The sequence below is a fragment of the Phyllobates terribilis genome, unplaced genomic scaffold, assembly GCF_046119375.1.
Source record: "Phyllobates terribilis strain yellow unplaced genomic scaffold, ASM4611937v1 Scaffold_249__1_contigs__length_2872098, whole genome shotgun sequence".
NCBI classification, from domain to species: domain Eukaryota; kingdom Metazoa; phylum Chordata; class Amphibia; order Anura; family Dendrobatidae; genus Phyllobates; species Phyllobates terribilis.
In genome coordinates, this window is record NW_027363009.1 from 981,220 (window position 1) to 999,490 (window position 18,271).

Here is an 18,271-nt window from a genome sequence, read left to right on the forward strand (position 1 = left end):
GTCAGACAACCATCCATTCACTAAAAACTCACTTGACACATAATCATATAAAGACTTAACTCCATTCAGAAAAACCCTAGGGAAACCCATCCTCTCCAATACTTTAAACAGAAACACATGCGAAACTCTATCAAAAGCCTTTTCAAAATCAATTGCTAACACCATACACTTCTGCTTTCTAGTCTTACAATCCCCAAGCATATCCCTTAACAATAACAAATTATCACTTATACTCCGACCAGGCACGGCACACACTTGGTCATCCTCCACAACCCTACCAATCACCTCACGCATACGATTTGCTAACAATTTACTGTAGACCTTATAATCAGCGTTAAGCAATGATATGGGTCTCCAGTTCTCCAAACGCTTTTTCTCACCCTTCTTAAACACAAGAACCACTATACCCTCTTTCATACTGTCACACAAAACACCATTCATCCACATATACCTACAAACCTCAGTCAAGTCCTTACCCAAAAACTCCCAAGCTTTCACATACAGCTCCACAGGCAACCCATCCTTCCCAGGCGTCTTATTCTTTTTAGCACTCATAACAACATTCCTCACCTCATCCAAAATAACATCCTCACACAAAGCATCACATTCATCCGAACCAAGTCTCTTCTCCATACCACTCAATACATGCGACACAAGTCCAGGATCAATCCATTTCTCATCGTACAACTTACTATAGAAGCCATTCACCTCATTCAACACATTCTTCCCAACCACACTAGATCCATCTTCACCTACCACTTCACTCAAATCCAACTTCCTTCCATTCATTTTTTTAAAAAAGTACCTGGTGCACTTTTCATTCTTTTCCAAATGCTCTAACTTGGTACGGTAAATAATCTCTTTACCTTTTTCATCCAGAAGACATTTTAACTCATTCTTAGCAACCTCAAGCTGATCAGACATATCCATTCCTTTCCTAACACACCCACGCAACCAATCAATCCGTCTACTTAAGTCATTAAATCTATTACGATATCTGGCAGCTTTTTTGTAGCCCCATTTTTTAAAGAAAGTTTTTAACTGTAATTTCACCCAATCCCACCATTCAAGCACACTACCAAAATCACGCTTACGCCACCTCCAACTTGCATACCTTTTCTCCAACTCACTCATCACCTCCTCATCCTCCAACAACCTCGTATTCAATTTCCAAACCCCACCCCCAAACACCATGTCCCCATTCGCACTAAAAACTCCACGCAAACACTCATGATCAGAAAAAGGTACCTTCTGTTGAACATAACTTGAACAAACCATATTTTTGGAAAATAACATCCTATCTATTCTCGATGAAATATTACCACGGTCAGCATAATATGTAGGCGGTGGTGGAATGCCATACTCAAGTATTGCAGCGTCTAAGAAAGAAAAATCAGAAATAAGTTGAGATAACTTTTTTCCCGTAATGTCCACATTACCTTCTGTGACACAATTACAGTCACCAACAAAAACTGTAGGAATTTTTCCAGGGAGAAAAAAACTCAATTTCTCAAGAAGAGCAAGCCGCTCCTCTTTTTTAGTAGGACAATATAAATTAATCATTCTAACCTTCCACCCCCTATAACTCAAAAAAACAATAATGCAGCGACCCACCTCCACAACCGTGTAATTATCAATAGTAATATTCTTATTACCAACTAAAATCCCCACACCATCATTTTTGTTAAAGCTGGACCCCGACCAAACATACTGGCCATAAGGCCAGTCCTTATCCCCTCGAGATTCAGTAATCCCACACTCTTGTAGACAATAGACATCTGCACTCAAACCCTTTAGATAATCCAGAACTGTTGTTCTTCGGGTAACAGATCTAATTTGCCTAACATTAAGGGACACAATGTCCCATCCAGAATGATGCGGCATAACTAAAGGGGATCACACATAACCTGAAAAAAAAAGAAAGAAAACATCAACTCAACCTTCATCAAGCAAAGCAAAGCTATTACCATCTGGCTGAATGCCAAATGTAACAATGTCAGGAGAAAATACATCTGACGGGTAAGCACGAGAGTCCACCGGGCTATCACACACGGCAGCAATGGATGAACACTCAGTCCTTGGCTTCTTCTTGACCACATCAGGATCCTCCTCATCAGAGAAACGGACAGCAGACAAGTCCCCTTGGCCACCGCCCCCGATCTCCTCTGAAGCAGTATTGCACCAAGATATGACAGGAGAATTGGACAAGTCCATTTCCCCCTCACCACGGACACCAAACTGGGGAGGGAAAGGTGACATCACCTCAGGAATCACCATGTCAAAGCCTCCTGATGCAGGAGGCTGAAGCTGGGCATCTTCAAATATGTCGTCCATCTGAGTGCCATCCTCTTCCTCTTGGGGAGCAGTTGCCTCCCCGACATCCGGAAGGGGACCTTGTGGAACCCTAGTAGAAGTCGAAGGAACAGCAGGCCCCTCCGCGACCACTTGAGCAAAAGACTTAGGAGTGGTTCTAGCTTGACACTGCCTAAGAACATGCCCCTCCTCACCACAAGCATCACACTTTACCTGGTTCTTGCAGTCTTTCGCCATATGACCAGACGTGTTACACCTCCTGCAGGTTGGCGGATACCTGCAGGACTCCTGGACATGACCATACTTGTTACATCTTCTGCAGAAAAAAGGAGCATCAGGAAAGTACAAGAAACCAGTGTCTCTCCCAATAGAGAAACACATAGGAGGATAATGTATGCCCCCTGGCCCCTCGGGGTCTGTAGCAAAACGAACAAAGTACTTGTATTTGCCAGTCCACAAGCCTTCTTCATTCGAGATCTTGTGGGAAAAATGCACATAAGTACAATGCCTCCTCAAGAATAAAGTAATGTCCTCCTGGGGGATAAAGGGATTGTGCATAAACACAACAACAGGAACATCCCCCTTTGAATAGAGGACAGTAAAAGTGAGTCCATCTAGGAGGGAGTTCTCAGTATGGCCTTTCAAGGTTCTATAAAGATTTTGGCAAGCAGCCATAGTAGAAAGAACCAGCACATACCTTCCATGACTTCTAAATTCCTGCAGGCAAAGAATGTCCGACTTCTTAATCTTCAATGCTTCATAGAAGATGGCATTCACCAGGTAGGACATGGAAAAATGTCCCTTCTTCTCCTCGGAAATCTCAATGCGAAATCCATTCTTGACCCGGGGGTCCCCGGTCCCAGCAAATTTCAGCTTGACTCCCATAGTCAGCCACGGAAATCGCCTTCCCGTTTCCTCCTCACTCTCCCCCTATAGCAGCATCCAGCTTAAGCCACCGGAGTGGCGATGCTGGAAGGCCGAGGGCTAGCACTCAAGGAACCTGATGTCCAGACACTTGATCTGAGCCAAAAGGCCAAGAAGCGATAACCAGAATTGGTTTCCGACTACGGTGCCACCCAAGGATTCTGAAAAGTCCATTTGTGGAGATGGCCACCTGGACTCCCGTTAAGAAGACATGCTGTCAACCTCTAGATCCCTCACATGCCTGCACTTTTCGGCTTGCTGCTGCTGCAATCCACGCGTTTTAGATCTGCATAACTCCACCTCTTTTAGCACAGTACCCTCAACCCTCGGCTGTTCCCACCCGCCTCAACACCGTTGGAAGGGAGGAGAACCAATTAAGGCGGGGGGGGGGTGGAACGAGCAGCTGTCTACCCTTAGCAGGAGGGTTGCTGATTAATTACCTCTCCTGCTGCTGCTGCTGCTGGCTGTCCAGCAGCAGACTGAAGGTGGCTGCTGCTGTGCGCAGGTATATAAAGGCTCAGAGCCTATTATGACATGCGCAGCCAGCGTTCCATTGCCACATTCCGTCTACTGCAGGCGGGATACCTGGATGGCTGAATGTCACTGAGAAGCTCACAGAGACCGCCATAAGCAACAGTTTAAAAGAATGCCACAGACTAATCAACCAAACTTTTTGGGTTGGTTTCTCTTTTATAGTCTGCAGGCATTAAATGAAAGAAGTCAGTGTTCCAGCAGAGGGAGACAACGTTTCAGAAAAGGCATTGTAGCAAACCAAAAAAGAAATTTTAAGCGCAGCAGAGTAACCAGCTCACATACCTGTTAGCTCAGGTGAGTTTAAAAGGCTGCTGTTGATAACAAGGGCATTTGCTAAATAGATGGTGTGTGTGCAACAATATACTGAAAGGTCAATTATATTGTGCAGCTTATCTCACCACCTGTAGTTATTTAGGTGAAAGCTCCAAAATGCTTGCCTAATATGTCTGTTTATCCAAAAGGAAGTATAGAGGGAGAGCTAGATAGATAGCATTGCATTACATTACATTACATGGCAATGCAATGCACAGTTGCTGAAGTTGAACCAAAATGAGCTTGTCATCTGGCTTCTGCAACTTTTAACATGAAAAATCCAATGAGGAGAAGAAAAGCAAAGCCAAAGAGTCCATCCCAAAATCCGACAAACAAGCAAAATGAACAAAAAGCATTGAATTCAATTCTTTCTGATTTTAGAAACTGCATTAAAGAAGGGGTGCACCGGTCCTGGAGATACTGCAATACCAGGTCAATGCGTGGAGTGGAAAGAGAAAGCTCTTTTTCCATCTCCCTGTTCTAAAAATCCATTTAATATATGGTCCCCAGATAGGGGACGTATCAGATATTAAACTGATAAGAACAGATACTACACTTGATCTTAGCCAAAAGGCCGAGAAGCGATAACCAGAATTGGTTTCCGACTACCGTGCCACCCAAGGATTCTGAAAAGTCCATTTGTGGAGATGGCCACCTGGACTCCCGTTAAGAAGACATGCTGTCAACCTCTAGATCCCTCACATGCCTGCACTTTTCGGCTTGCTGCTGCTGCAATCCACCCGTTTTAGATCTGCATAACTCCACCTCTTTTAGCACAGTACCCTCAACCCCCGGCTGTTCCCACCCGCCTCAACACAGTTGGAAGGCAGGAGAACCAATTAAGGCGGGGGGGGGGTGGAACGAGCAGCTGTCTACCCTTAGCAGGAGGGTTGCTGATTAATTACCTCTCCTGCTGCTGCTGCTGCTGGCTGTCCAGCAGCAGACTGAAGGTGGCTGCTGCTGTGCGCAGGTATATAAAGGCTCAGAGCCTATTATGACACGCGCAGCCAGCGTTCCATTGCCACATTCCGTCTACTGCAGGTGGGATACCTGGATGGCTGAATGTCACTGAGAAGCTCACAGAGACCGCCATAAGCAACAGTTTAAAAGAATGCCACAGACTAATCAACCAAACTTTTTGGGTTGGTTTCTCTTTTATAGTCTGCAGGCATTAAATGAAAGAAGTCAGTGTTCCAGCAGAGGGAGACAACGTTTCAGAAAAGGCATTGTAGCAAACCAAAAAAGAAATTTTAAGCGCAGCAGAGTAACCAGCTCACATACCTGTTAGCTCAGGTGAGTTTAAAAGGCTGCTGTTGATAACAAGGGCATTTGCTAAATAGATGGTGTGTGTGCAACAATATACTGAAAGGTCAATTATATTGTGCAGCTTATCTCACCACCTGTAGTTATTTAGGTGAAAGCTCCAAAATGCTTGCCTAATATGTCTGTTTATCCAAAAGGAAGTATAGAGGGAGAGCTAGATAGATAGCATTGCATTACATTACATTACATGGCAATGCAATGCACAGTTGCTGAAGTTGAACCAAAATGAGCTTGTCATCTGGCTTCTGCAACTTTTAACATGAAAAATCCAATGAGGAGAAGAAAAGCAAAGCCAAAGAGTCCATCCCAAAATCCGACAAACAAGCAAAATGAACAAAAAGCATTGAATTCAATTCTTTCTGATTTTAGAAACTGCATTAAAGAAGGGGTGCACCGGTCCTGGAGATACTGCAATACCAGGTCAATGCGTGGAGTGGACAGAGCAAGCTCTTTTTCCATCTCCCTGTTCTAAAAATCCATTTAATATATGGTCCCCAGATAGGGGACGTATCAGATATTAAACTGATAAGAACAGATACTACACTTGATCTTAGCCAAAAGGCCGAGAAGCGATAACCAGAATTGGTTTCCGACTACGGTGCCACCCAAGGATTCTGAAAAGTCCATTTGTGGAGATGGCCACCTGGACTCCCGTTAAGAAGACATGCTGTCAACCTCTAGATCCCTCACATGCCTGCACTTTTCGGCTTGCTGCTGCTGCAATCCACGCGTTTTAGATCTGCATAACTCCACCTCTTTTAGCACAGTACCCTCAACCCCCGGCTGTTCCCACCCGCCTCAACACCGTTGGAAGGGAGGAGAACCAATTAAGGCGGGGGGGGGGGGGTGGAACCAGCAGCTGTCTACCCTTAGCAGGAGGGTTGCTGATTAATTACCTCTCCTGCTGCTGCTGCTGCTGGCTGTCCAGCAGCAGACTGAAGGTGGCTGCTGCTGTGCGCAGGTATATAAAGGCTCAGAGCCTATTATGACACGCGCAGCCAGCGTTCCATTGCCACATTCCGTCTACTGCAGGCGGGATACCTGGATGGCTGAATGTCACTGAGAAGCTCACAGAGACCGCCATAAGCAACAGTTTAAAAGAATGCCACAGACTAATCAACCAAACTTTTTGGGTTGGTTTCTCTTTTATAGTCTGCAGGCATTAAATGAAAGAAGTCAGTGTTCCAGCAGAGGGAGACAACGTTTCAGAAAAGGCATTGTAGCAAACCAAAAAAGAAATTTTAAGCGCAGCAGAGTAACCAGCTCACATACCTGTTAGCTCAGGTGAGTTTAAAAGGCTGCTGTTGATAACAAGGGCATTTGCTAAATAGATGGTGTGTGTGCAACAATATACTGAAAGGTCAATTATATTGTGCAGCTTATCTCACCACCTGTAGTTATTTAGGTGAAAGCTCCAAAATGCTTGCCTAATATGTCTGTTTATCCAAAAGGAAGTATAGAGGGAGAGCTAGATAGATAGCATTGCATTACATTACATTACATGGCAATGCAATGCACAGTTGCTGAAGTTGAACCAAAATGAGCTTGTCATCTGGCTTCTGCAACTTTTAACATGAAAAATCCAATGAGGAGAAGAAAAGCAAAGCCAAAGAGTCCATCCCAAAATCCGACAAACAAGCAAAATGAACAAAAAGCATTGAATTCAATTCTTTCTGATTTTAGAAACTGCATTAAAGAAGGGGTGCACCGGTCCTGGAGATACTGCAATACCAGGTCAATGCGTGGAGTGGACAGAGCAAGCTCTTTTTCCATCTCCCTGTTCTAAAAATCCATTTAATATATGGTCCCCAGATAGGGGACGTATCAGATATTAAACTGATAAGAACAGATTTTTTTTTTTTTTTTTATCGAAAGCCCGAATTCGTGTACAAAACCCGAGTGCGCTTAAAAAAGTGACAAGTGCCACAAAAAAAGTGCACTAGGATGCTGGTCTTCTTGAAACCCTCTCCAAAAGGAGAAGGGTCCCCCAAACCATTCCCCGTCCCTCCGAGCCAGAAGGCCACAGCGAGGAACAGGGACAAATAGCCACCTCCAGCCGGAGCCAGAGGCGACCCAATCTTACCCCCAGCACCTGCCCGAGTTCTCACCCGAGCAAGGCACTGGGAGCCAAAGACTGTGCTCCCCTCCCGGAAGAGGGGAGCCAACAACGCTCTCCTCCCGAAAGAGGAGAGCCAGGGGGGTTCAGGGGGGAGCGGAACCTGATGGCCACACACTCCCCCCCTAGACCTGCCAAGAGAGGAACCCGTAAGGGAACCGCATCCCGACAAAATCCTAGTAGGACGTGACACACGTGAATAAGTGGACACACAGTGACAAAGAAATTAAATAAATAGTGAAGGTTTCACAGTATAATACTGCCCGGACCTTCGACCGGGAATTGAAAAATTCCCCATCCTAAGGCCAGAAGGCCCGGAATAAGGGTGTGTGTGAAGAAAGAAATATTGAAGTGCTAGTGCAAATGTGCCATAAACTCAAGTGGGGTTCCCAATCCCAGTGAGTTAAGGCACCCCAGGGTCACCACTCCTGGGGCACTTCACACTTCGGGCTTTCGATCTTCCCCGGCCCAATGGCGTCGATCCTGGGGGGCCATGCTTTCCACCAGATGACTATATTAGCCACCTGGCGTACTAACAAGCGCCTAAACCCCAGTGTGCATAATGTATCAATCTACTAGGGTTGCCAACATCCAAAACCGCCTTTTCGAAAGATACTACACTTGATCTTAGCCAAAAGGCCGAGAAGCGATAACCAGAATTGGTTTCCGACTACGGTGCCACCCAAGGATTCTGAAAAGTCCATTTGTGGAGATGGCCACCTGGACTCCCGTTAAGAAGACATGCTGTCAACCTCTAGATCCCTCACATGCCTGCACTTTTCGGCTTGCTGCTGCTGCAATCCACGCGTTTTAGATCTGCATAACTCCACCTCTTTTAGCACAGTACCCTCAACCCCCGGCTGTTCCCACCCGCCTCAACACCGTTGGAAGGGAGGAGAACCAATTAAGGCGGGGGGGGGGGGTGGAACGAGCAGCTGTCTACCCTTAGCAGGAGGGTTGCTGATTAATTACCTCTCCTGCTGCTGCTGCTGGCTGTCCAGCAGCAGACTGAAGGTGGCTGCTGCTGTGCGCAGGTATATAAAGGCTCAGAGCCTATTATGACACGCGCAGCCAGCGTTCCATTGCCACATTCCGTCTACTGCAGGCGGGATACCTGGATGGCTGAATGTCACTGAGAAGCTCACAGAGACCGCCATAAGCAACAGTTTAAAAGAATGCCACAGACTAATCAACCAAACTTTTTGGGTTGGTTTCTCTTTTATAGTCTGCAGGCATTAAATGAAAGAAGTCAGTGTTCCAGCAGAGGGAGACAACGTTTCAGAAAAGGCATTGTAGCAAACCAAAAAAGAAATTTTAAGCGCAGCAGAGTAACCAGCTCACATACCTGTTAGCTCAGGTGAGTTTAAAAGGCTGCTGTTGATAACAAGGGCATTTGCTAAATAGATGGTGTGTGTGCAACAATATACTGAAAGGTCAATTATATTGTGCAGCTTATCTCACCACCTGTAGTTATTTAGGTGAAAGCTCCAAAATGCTTGCCTAATATGTCTGTTTATCCAAAAGGAAGTATAGAGGGAGAGCTAGATAGATAGCATTGCATTACATTACATTACATGGCAATGCAATGCACAGTTGCTGAAGTTGAACCAAAATGAGCTTGTCATCTGGCTTCTGCAACTTTTAACATGAAAAATCCAATGAGGAGAAGAAAAGCAAAGCCAAAGAGTCCATCCCAAAATCCGACAAACAAGCAAAATGAACAAAAAGCATTGAATTCAATTCTTTCTGATTTTAGAAACTGCATTAAAGAAGGGGTGCACCGGTCCTGGAGATACTGCAATACCAGGTCAATGCGTGGAGTGGACAGAGCAAGCTCTTTTTCCATCTCCCTGTTCTAAAAATCCATTTAATATATGGTCCCCAGATAGGGGACGTATCAGATATTAAACTGATAAGAACAGATACTACACTTGATCTTAGCCAAAAGGCCGAGAAGCGATAACCAGAATTGGTTTCCGACTACGGTGCCACCCAAGGATTCTGAAAAGTCCATTTGTGGAGATGGCCACCTGGACTCCCGTTAAGAAGACATGCTGTCAACCTCTAGATCCCTCACATGCCTGCACTTTTCGGCTTGCTGCTGCTGCAATCCACGTGTTTTAGATCTGCATAACTCCACCTCTTTTAGCACAGTACCCTCAACCCCCGGCTGTTCCCACCCGCCTCAACACCGTTGGAAGGGAGGAGAACCAATTAAGGCGGGGGGGGGGGGGTGGAACGAGCAGCTGTCTACCCTTAGCAGGAGGGTTGCTGATTAATTACCTCTCCTGCTGCTGCTGCTGCTGGCTGTCCAGCAGCAGACTGAAGGTGGCTGCTGCTGTGCGCAGGTATATAAAGGCTCAGAGCCTATTATGACACGCGCAGCCAGCGTTCCATTGCCACATTCCGTCTACTGCAGGCGGGATACCTGGATGGCTGAATGTCACTGAGAAGCTCACAGAGACCGCCATAAGCAACAGTTTAAAAGAATGCCACAGACTAATCAACCAAACTTTTTGGGTTGGTTTCTCTTTTATAGTCTGCAGGCATTAAATGAAAGAAGTCAGTGTTCCAGCAGAGGGAGACAACGTTTCAGAAAAGGCATTGTAGCAAACCAAAAAAGAAATTTTAAGCGCAGCAGAGTAACCAGCTCACATACCTGTTAGCTCAGGTGAGTTTAAAAGGCTGCTGTTGATAACAAGGGCATTTGCTAAATAGATGGTGTGTGTGCAACAATATACTGAAAGGTCAATTATATTGTGCAGCTTATCTCACCACCTGTAGTTATTTAGGTGAAAGCTCCAAAATGCTTGCCTAATATGTCTGTTTATCCAAAAGGAAGTATAGAGGGAGAGCTAGATAGATAGCATTGCATTACATTACATTACATGGCAATGCAATGCACAGTTGCTGAAGTTGAACCAAAATGAGCTTGTCATCTGGCTTCTGCAACTTTTAACATGAAAAATCCAATGAGGAGAAGAAAAGCAAAGCCAAAGAGTCCATCCCAAAATCCGACAAACAAGCAAAATGAACAAAAAGCATTGAATTTAATTCTTTCTGATTTTAGAAACTGCATTAAAGAAGGGGTGCACCGGTCCTGGAGATACTGCAATACCAGGTCAATGCGTGGAATGGACAGAGCAAGCTCTTTTTCCATCTCCCTGTTCTAAAAATCCATTTAATATATGGTCCCCAGATAGGGGACGTATCAGATATTAAACTGATAAGAACAGATACTACACTTGATCTTAGCCAAAAGGCCGAGAAGCGATAACCAGAATTGGTTTCCGACTACGGTGCCACCCAAGGATTCTGAAAAGTCCATTTGTGGAGATGGCCACCTGGACTCCCGTTAAGAAGACATGCTGTCAACCTCTAGATCCCTCACATGCCTGCACCTTTCGGCTTGCTGCTGCTGCAATCCACGCGTTTTAGATCTGCATAACTCCACCTCTTTTAGCACAGTACCCTCAACCCCCGGCTGTTCCCACCCGCCTCAACACCGTTGGAAGGGAGGAGAACCAATTAAGGCGGGGGAGGGGTGGAACGAGCAGCTGTCTACCCTTAGCAGGAGGGTTGCTGATTAATTACCTCTCCTGCTGCTGCTGCTGCTGGCTGTCCAGCAGCAGACTGAAGGTGGCTGCTGCTGTGCGCAGGTATATAAAGGCTCAGAGCCTATTATGACACGCGCAGCCAGCGTTCCATTGCCACATTCCGTCTACTGCAGGCGGGATACCTGGATGGCTGAATGTCACTGAGAAGCTCACAGAGACCGCCATAAGCAACAGTTTAAAAGAATGCCACAGACTAATCAACCAAACTTTTTGGGTTGGTTTCTCTTTTATAGTCTGCAGGCATTAAATGAAAGAAGTCAGTGTTCCAGCAGAGGGAGACAACGTTTCAGAAAAGGCATTGTAGCAAACCAAAAAAGAAATTTTAAGCGCAGCAGAGTAACCAGCTCACATACCTGTTAGCTCAGGTGAGTTTAAAAGGCTGCTGTTGATAACAAGGGCATTTGCTAAATAGATGGTGTGTGTGCAACAATATACTGAAAGGTCAATTATATTGTGCAGCTTATCTCACCACCTGTAGTTATTTAGGTGAAAGCTCCAAAATGCTTGCCTAATATGTCTGTTTATCCAAAAGGAAGTATAGAGGGAGAGCTAGATAGATAGCATTGCATTACATTACATTACATGGCAATGCAATGCACAGTTGCTGAAGTTGAACCAAAATGAGCTTGTCATCTGGCTTCTGCAACTTTTAACATGAAAAATCCAATGAGGAGAAGAAAAGCAAAGCCAAAGAGTCCATCCCAAAATCCGACAAACAAGCAAAATGAACAAAAAGCATTGAATTCAATTCTTTCTGATTTTAGAAACTGCATTAAAGAAGGGGTGCACCGGTCCTGGAGATACTGCAATACCAGGTCAATGCGTGGAGTGGACAGAGCAAGCTCTTTTTCCATCTCCCTGTTCTAAAAATCCATTTAATATATGGTCCCCAGATAGGGGACGTATCAGATATTAAACTGATAAGAACAGATACTACACTTGATCTTAGCCAAAAGGCCGAGAAGCGATAACCAGAATTGGTTTCCGACTACGGTGCCACCCAAGGATTCTGAAAAGTCCATTTGTGGAGATGGCCACCTGGACTCCCGTTAAGAAGACATGCTGTCAACCTCTAGATCCCTCACATGCCTGCACTTTTCGGCTTGCTGCTGCTGCAATCCACGCGTTTTAGATCTGCATAACTCCACCTCTTTTAGCACAGTACCCTCAACCCCCGGCTGTTCCCACCCGCCTCAACACCGTTTGAAGGGAGGAGAACCAATTAAGGCGGGGGGTGGGTGGAACGAGCAGCTGTCTACCCTTAGCAGGAGGGTTGCTGATTAATTACCTCTCCTGCTGCTGCTGCTGCTGGCTGTCCAGCAGCAGACTGAAGGTGGCTGCTGCTGTGCGCAGGTATATAAAGGCTCAGAGCCTATTATGACACGCGCAGCCAGCGTTCCATTGCCACATTCCGTCTACTGCAGGCGGGATACCTGGATGGCTGAATGTCACTGAGAAGCTCACAGAGACCGCCATAAGCAACAGTTTAAAAGAATGCCACAGACTAATCAACCAAACTTTTTGGGTTGGTTTCTCTTTTATAGTCTGCAGGCATTAAATGAAAGAAGTCAGTGTTCCAGCAGAGGGAGACAACGTTTCAGAAAAGGCATTGTAGCAAACCAAAAAAGAAATTTTAAGCGCAGCAGAGTAACCAGCTCACATACCTGTTAGCTCAGGTGAGTTTAAAAGGCTGCTGTTGATAACAAGGGCATTTGCTAAATAGATGGTGTGTGTGCAACAATATACTGAAAGGTCAATTATATTGTGCAGCTTATCTCACCACCTGTAGTTATTTAGGTGAAAGCTCCAAAATGCTTGCCTAATATGTCTGTTTATCCAAAAGGAAGTATAGAGGGAGAGCTAGATAGATAGCATTGCATTACATTACATTACATGGCAATGCAATGCACAGTTGCTGAAGTTGAACCAAAATGAGCTTGTCATCTGGCTTCTGCAACTTTTAACATGAAAAATCCAATGAGGAGAAGAAAAGCAAAGCCAAAGAGTCCATCCCAAAATCCGACAAACAAGCAAAATGAACAAAAAGCATTGAATTCAATTCTTTCTGATTTTAGAAACTGCATTAAAGAAGGGGTGCACCGGTCCTGGAGATACTGCAATACCAGGTCAATGCGTGGAGTGGACAGAGCAAGCTCTTTTTCCATCTCCCTGTTCTAAAAATCCATTTAATATATGGTCCCCAGATAGGGGACGTATCAGATATTAAACTGATAAGAACAGATACTACACTTGATCTTAGCCAAAAGGCCGAGAAGCGATAACCAGAATTGGTTTCCGACTACGGTGCCACCCAAGGATTCTGAAAAGTCCATTTGTGGAGATGGCCACCTGGACTCCCGTTAAGAAGACATGCTGTCAACCTCTAGATCCCTCACATGCCTGCACTTTTCGGCTTGCTGCTGCTGCAATCCACGCGTTTTAGATCTGCATAACTCCACCTCTTTTAGCACAGTACCCTCAACCCCCGGCTGTTCCCACCCGCCTCAACACCGTTTGAAGGGAGGAGAACCAATTAAGGCGGGGGGTGGGTGGAACGAGCAGCTGTCTACCCTTAGCAGGAGGGTTGCTGATTAATTACCTCTCCTGCTGCTGCTGCTGCTGGCTGTCCAGCAGCAGACTGAAGGTGGCTGCTGCTGTGCGCAGGTATATAAAGGCTCAGAGCCTATTATGACACGCGCAGCCAGCGTTCCATTGCCACATTCCGTCTACTGCAGGCGGGATACCTGGATGGCTGAATGTCACTGAGAAGCTCACAGAGACCGCCATAAGCAACAGTTTAAAAGAATGCCACAGACTAATCAACCAAACTTTTTGGGTTGGTTTCTCTTTTATAGTCTGCAGGCATTAAATGAAAGAAGTCAGTGTTCCAGCAGAGGGAGACAACGTTTCAGAAAAGGCATTGTAGCAAACCAAAAAAGAAATTTTAAGCGCAGCAGAGTAACCAGCTCACATACCTGTTAGCTCAGGTGAGTTTAAAAGGCTGCTGTTGATAACAAGGGCATTTGCTAAATAGATGGTGTGTGTGCAACAATATACTGAAAGGTCAATTATATTGTGCAGCTTATCTCACCACCTGTAGTTATTTAGGTGAAAGCTCCAAAATGCTTGCCTAATATGTCTGTTTATCCAAAAGGAAGTATAGAGGGAGAGCTAGATAGATAGCATTGCATTACATTACATTACATGGCAATGCAATGCACAGTTGCTGAAGTTGAACCAAAATGAGCTTGTCATCTGGCTTCTGCAACTTTTAACATGAAAAATCCAATGAGGAGAAGAAAAGCAAAGCCAAAGAGTCCATCCCAAAATCCGACAAACAAGCAAAATGAACAAAAAGCATTGAATTCAATTCTTTCTGATTTTAGAAACTGCATTAAAGAAGGGGTGCACCGGTCCTGGAGATACTGCAATACCAGGTCAATGCGTGGAGTGGACAGAGCAAGCTCTTTTTCCATCTCCCTGTTCTAAAAATCCATTTAATATATGGTCCCCAGATAGGGGACGTATCAGATATTAAATTGATAAGAACAGATACTACACTTGATCTTAGCCAAAAGGCCGAGAAGCGATAACCAGAATTGGTTTCCGACTACGGTGCCACCCAAGGATTCTGAAAAGTCCATTTGTGGAGATGGCCACCTGGACTCCCGTTAAGAAGACATGCTGTCAACCTCTAGATCCCTCACATGCCTGCACTTTTCGGCTTGCTGCTGCTGCAATCCACGCGTTTTAGATCTGCATAACTCCACCTCTTTTAGCACAGTACCCTCAACCCCCGGCTGTTCCCACCCGCCTCAACACCGTTGGAAGGGAGGAGAACCAATTAAGGCGGGGGGGGGGGTGGAACGAGCAGCTGTCTACCCTTAGCAGGAGGGTTGCTGATTAATTACCTCTCCTGCTGCTGCTGCTGCTGGCTGTCCAGCAGCAGACTGAAGGTGGCTGCTGCTGTGCGCAGGTATATAAAGGCTCAGAGCCTATTATGACACGCGCAGCCGGCGTTCCATTGCCACATTCCGTCTACTGCAGGCGGGATACCTGGATGGCTGAATGTCACTGAGAAGCTCACAGAGACCGCCATAAGCAACAGTTTAAAAGAATGCCACAGACTAATCAACCAAACTTTTTGGGTTGGTTTCTCTTTTATAGTCTGCAGGCATTAAATGAAAGAAGTCAGTGTTCCAGCAGAGGGAGACAACGTTTCAGAAAAGGCATTGTAGCAAACCAAAAAAGAAATTTTAAGCGCAGCAGAGTAACCAGCTCACATACCTGTTAGCTCAGGTGAGTTTAAAAGGCTGCTGTTGATAACAAGGGCATTTGCTAAATAGATGGTGTGTGTGCAACAATATACTGAAAGGTCAATTATATTGTGCAGCTTATCTCACCACCTGTAGTTATTTAGGTGAAAGCTCCAAAATGCTTGCCTAATATCTCTGTTTATCCAAAAGGAAGTATAGAGGGAGAGCTAGATAGATAGCATTGCATTACATTACATTACATGGCAATGCAATGCACAGTTGCTGAAGTTGAACCAAAATGAGCTTGTCATCTGGCTTCTGCAACTTTTAACATGAAAAATCCAATGAGGAGAAGAAAAGCAAAGCCAAAGAGTCCATCCCAAAATCCGACAAACAAGCAAAATGAACAAAAAGCATTGAATTCAATTCTTTCTGATTTTAGAAACTGCATTAAAGAAGGGGTGCACCGGTCCTGGAGATACTGCAATACCAGGTCAATGCGTGGAGTGGACAGAGCAAGCTCTTTTTCCATCTCCCTGTTCTAAAAATCCATTTAATATATGGTCCCCAGATAGGGGACGTATCAGATATTAAACTGATAAGAACAGATACTACACTTGATCTTAGCCAAAAGGCCGAGAAGCGATAACCAGAATTGGTTTCCGACTACGGTGCCACCCAAGGATTCTGAAAAGTCCATTTGTGGAGATGGCCACCTGGACTCCCGTTAAGAAGACATGCTGTCAACCTCTAGATCCCTCACATGCCTGCACTTTTCGGCTTGCTGCTGCTGCAATCCACGCGTTTTAGATCTGCATAACTCCACCTCTTTTAGCACAGTACCCTCAACCCCCGGCTGTTCCCACCCGCCTCAACACCGTTGGAAGGGAGGAGAACCAATTAAGGCGGGGGGGGGGGTGGAACGAGCAGCTGTCTACCCTTAGCAGGAGGGTTGCTGATTAATTACCTCTCCTGCTGCTGCTGCTGCTGGCTGTCCAGCAGCAGACTGAAGGTGGCTGCTGCTGTGCGCAGGTATATAAAGGCTCAGAGCCTATTATGACACGCGCAGCCAGCGTTCCATTGCCACATTCCGTCTACTGCAGGCGGGATACCTGGATGGCTGAATGTCACTGAGAAGCTCACAGAGACCGCCATAAGCAACAGTTTAAAAGAATGCCACAGACTAATCAACCAAACTTTTTGGGTTGGTTTCTCTTTTATAGTTTGCAGGCATTAAATGAAAGAAGTCAGTGTTCCAGCAGAGGGAGACAACGTTTCAGAAAAGGCATTGTAGCAAACCAAAAAAGAAATTTTAAGCGCAGCAGAGTAACCAGCTCACATACCTGTTAGCTCAGGTGAGTTTAAAAGGCTGCTGTTGATAACAAGGGCATTTGCTAAATAGATGGTGTGTGTGCAACAATATACTGAAAGGTCAATTATATTGTGCAGCTTATCTCACCACCTGTAGTTATTTAGGTGAAAGCTCCAAAATGCTTGCCTAATATGTCTGTTTATCCAAAAGGAAGTATAGAGGGAGAGCTAGATAGATAGCATTGCATTACATTACATTACATGGCAATGCAATGCACAGTTGCTGAAGTTGAACCAAAATGAGCTTGTCATCTGGCTTCTGCAACTTTTAACATGAAAAATCCAATGAGGAGAAGAAAAGCAAAGCCAAAGAGTCCATCCCAAAATCCGACAAACAAGCAAAATGAACAAAAAGCATTGAATTCAATTCTTTCTGATTTTAGAAACTGCATTAAAGAAGGGGTGCACCGGTCCTGGAGATACTGCAATACCAGGTCAATGCGTGGAGTGGACAGAGCAAGCTCTTTTTCCATCTCCCTGTTCTAAAAATCCATTTAATATATGGTCCCCAGATAGGGGACGTATCAGATATTAAACTGATAAGAACAGATACTACACTTGATCTTAGCCAAAAGGCCGAGAAGCGATAACCAGAATTGGTTTCCGACTACGGTGCCACCCAAGGATTCTGAAAAGTCAATTTGTGGAGATGGCCACCTGGACTCCCGTTAAGAAGACATGCTGTCAACCTCTAGATCCCTCACATGCCTGCACTTTTCGGCTTGCTGCTGCTGCAATCCACGCGTTTTAGATCTGCATAACTCCACCTCTTTTAGCACAGTACCCTCAACCCCCGGCTGTTCCCACCCGCCTCAACACCGTTTGAAGGGAGGAGAACCAATTAAGGCGGGGGGGGGGTGGAACGAGCAGCTGTCTACCCTTAGCAGGAGGGTTGCTGATTAATTACCTCTCCTGCTGCTGCTGCTGCTGGCTGTCCAGCAGCAGACTGAAGGTGGCTGCTGCTGTGCGCAGGTATATAAAGGCTCAGAGCCTATTATGACACGCGCAGCCAGCGTTCCATTGCCACATTCCGTCTACTGCAGGCGGGATACCTGGATGGCTGAATGTCACTGAGAAGCTCACAGAGACCGCCATAAGCAACAGTTTAAAAGAATGCCACAGACTAATCAACCAAACTTTTTGGGTTGGTTTCTCTTTTATAGTCTGCAGGCATTAAATGAAAGAAGTCAGTGTTCCAGCAGAGGGAGACAACGTTTCAGAAAAGGCATTGTAGCAAACCAAAAAAGAAATTTTAAGCGCAGCAGAGTAACCAGCTCACATACCTGTTAGCTCAGGTGAGTTTAAAAGGCTGCTGTTGATAACAAGGGCATTTGCTAAATAGATGGTGTGTGTGCAACAATATACTGAAAGGTCAATTATATTGTGCAGCTTATCTCACCACCTGTAGTTATTTAGGTGAAAGCTCCAAAATGCTTGCCTAATATGTCTGTTTATCCAAAAGGAAGTATAGAGGGAGAGCTAGATAGATAGCATTGCATTACATT

At 45.3% G+C, this 18,271-nt stretch overlaps 10 non-coding genes and 1 pseudogene across 10 annotated transcripts; all 11 read right to left on the reverse strand.

Annotated features, from left to right (window-relative positions):
• Window positions 1-4,478: 4,478 nt before the first annotated feature.
• On the reverse strand, window positions 4,479-4,669 carry LOC141218254 (U2 spliceosomal RNA). Its single transcript, XR_012287007.1, has one exon. It is a non-coding gene; the product is annotated as a U2 spliceosomal RNA (small nuclear RNA).
• A 1,120-nt stretch (window positions 4,670-5,789) lies between these two features.
• On the reverse strand, window positions 5,790-5,980 carry LOC141218845 (U2 spliceosomal RNA). Its single transcript, XR_012287532.1, has one exon. It is a non-coding gene; the product is annotated as a U2 spliceosomal RNA (small nuclear RNA).
• A 1,123-nt stretch (window positions 5,981-7,103) lies between these two features.
• On the reverse strand, window positions 7,104-7,287 carry LOC141218377 (U2 spliceosomal RNA). Its single transcript, XR_012287124.1, has one exon. It is a non-coding gene; the product is annotated as a U2 spliceosomal RNA (small nuclear RNA).
• An 811-nt stretch (window positions 7,288-8,098) lies between these two features.
• LOC141218421 (U2 spliceosomal RNA) lies at window positions 8,099-8,173 on the reverse strand (annotated as a pseudogene).
• Window positions 8,174-9,292: 1,119 nt separating this feature from the next.
• On the reverse strand, window positions 9,293-9,483 carry LOC141218847 (U2 spliceosomal RNA). Its single transcript, XR_012287534.1, has one exon. It is a non-coding gene; the product is annotated as a U2 spliceosomal RNA (small nuclear RNA).
• A 1,123-nt stretch (window positions 9,484-10,606) lies between these two features.
• Window positions 10,607-10,797, reverse strand: LOC141218131 (U2 spliceosomal RNA). Its single transcript, XR_012286892.1, has one exon. It is a non-coding gene; the product is annotated as a U2 spliceosomal RNA (small nuclear RNA).
• A 1,120-nt stretch (window positions 10,798-11,917) lies between these two features.
• LOC141218848 (U2 spliceosomal RNA) lies at window positions 11,918-12,108 on the reverse strand. The gene has a single exon (XR_012287535.1). It is a non-coding gene; the product is annotated as a U2 spliceosomal RNA (small nuclear RNA).
• Window positions 12,109-13,228: 1,120 nt separating this feature from the next.
• Window positions 13,229-13,419, reverse strand: LOC141218849 (U2 spliceosomal RNA). The gene has a single exon (XR_012287536.1). It is a non-coding gene; the product is annotated as a U2 spliceosomal RNA (small nuclear RNA).
• A 1,120-nt stretch (window positions 13,420-14,539) lies between these two features.
• LOC141218260 (U2 spliceosomal RNA) lies at window positions 14,540-14,730 on the reverse strand. Its single transcript, XR_012287013.1, has one exon. It is a non-coding gene; the product is annotated as a U2 spliceosomal RNA (small nuclear RNA).
• A 1,121-nt stretch (window positions 14,731-15,851) lies between these two features.
• Window positions 15,852-16,042, reverse strand: LOC141218850 (U2 spliceosomal RNA). The gene has a single exon (XR_012287537.1). It is a non-coding gene; the product is annotated as a U2 spliceosomal RNA (small nuclear RNA).
• A 1,121-nt stretch (window positions 16,043-17,163) lies between these two features.
• On the reverse strand, window positions 17,164-17,354 carry LOC141218851 (U2 spliceosomal RNA). The gene has a single exon (XR_012287538.1). It is a non-coding gene; the product is annotated as a U2 spliceosomal RNA (small nuclear RNA).
• Between the last annotated feature and the right edge of the window lie 917 nt (window positions 17,355-18,271).